Consider the following 1,823-nt stretch of genomic DNA (forward strand, 5'->3'; position numbering starts at 1 on the left):
TTAATACATTTGAAAACCTTTCTAAAAACGTGTTTTCGCTTTGTCATTATGGGGTATTATGTGTAAATTGTTAAGGAAAGAAATGTATTTATTAAGGCTGTAATGTAACAAAATGTGGAAAAAGTCAAGGGGTCTGAATACTTTCCGAATGCCCTGTAATGTAAAGGGATATTCCGCTTATATCATGGTTTGGCACAGAAAACAATAATACACAAAGTACAATTTAAATGCTGTTTACATCTGCTGAAGTAGCAAGCTAACTACAGTCTTTTTATGTAGCCTACCGATATGGAGAGGTATTTTCTGGCAGAACTACAAAGTGTAACTCTGGAGGATGTTGCAACTGAATGGTTAATCAAATGTATGTCCACCTATCAAGCACCCTTCAGCCAATCAGAATCGAATGTTCAACAAAACCGTGGTATAAAAAATTATAAACTGTTAGTGTTACTGACTTGAGTGTTGTCTCATCCTCTCCCTGTCAAGATGGAATGCCTTTCATAAGAAAAAATGCTTTTGGAAAGCCAACATGATGTGGTCCAAATACACTAAAACTTAAATTAATAGTCTGGGTGTTTATTTGCTTCAATCACTGAACATAACCGGCGCATATTAGAGACAGGCTCCTATTTGAGCCAGGTGTCTATCCTTAATGCACACAGGTTTTCCTCAATAAAATGTTGAAAAGACTAGCACACTGTTTATGACCAGTACAAACATAACACATTTATCACAGATCAGACTTGCAAAGACGAGGCTGCCTATCATACATCCCCGATGTCATGCATCAGCACCAACATGATCTTACCAGATAGAATTCAGTAATCAACGATTGTTCAGGTCCCCGGGACATTGGGAGATACCTTCCATTCCATCCACTAGGGACAACTTAACCATCAAGTTTTTGTTGCTTTAAAAAAAAAAAATATATATATATATATATATATATATATATATATATATATATTCTGTTTTAACAACCTTAATCCTTACCTACTTTCACTTCACCCATAGACGTTTATCCCTCCTGGACAAACGTTGAATACTGAAGTGAGACCGTGAGATCTTGCTAGTTGAGCCAACCATGTCAAACCAGACTGCTGTTTCATCCATGGCAATAATGTTGCTCCCCTTTCTCTTCTATTGCCTAATCTTTACGGTACTTACTGAAGTTCACTCGTAAACATTTTATTTTATTTGAAACAGCCGTTTATTTGCTTAAATGTGTGCCGATGCGCAGCAAATAAAAGGGACAGGCAGCTATTTGAGATTATGTGCATTTAATTGAAGTTTTACGGTAAGTATTTTATGAATCAGCATTTTTAAACCGTAGTTGTGTACAAGTTAATAATTGAGTATGGTAAGATCTCTGGGCTTGAATTCACAAGGCATACTAATACTAAGAAATTAATTCTCAGAATTATGACATTTTCTCCTAAGTGTAAGAATTTTTCTGAAAATAAAACAAATCTATAGCCGTAAAGCAGAGACTTTATTAGGGCTATTGAAATAAATCATGACTATTGTTTGCCGGATTTTATTTGTAACAAAAACAATTGATAATTATAATTTATTTCAAATATCATTGTCAAATATTTTTTTTAAATGCTGAATTCTAAATAAAATGTTATTACAATATATATATATATATATAAAATGTAGACTTTCCTGGTTGTTTTCTAACCGGGCCAATGTTTGGGATGACCTGAATGCGAGCCTGATAGTGGAGAGAAACAACTGTGAAACTAAGCTTAATTCAGTCTGGATTTCCAGGCTAGCAACATGCATCATTAACACAAAATACAACTCTAAATTGACATGAA

Source organism: Oncorhynchus clarkii, chromosome 2 (assembly GCF_045791955.1).
Source record: "Oncorhynchus clarkii lewisi isolate Uvic-CL-2024 chromosome 2, UVic_Ocla_1.0, whole genome shotgun sequence".
Classification (NCBI taxonomy): Eukaryota; Metazoa; Chordata; class Actinopteri; order Salmoniformes; family Salmonidae; genus Oncorhynchus; species Oncorhynchus clarkii.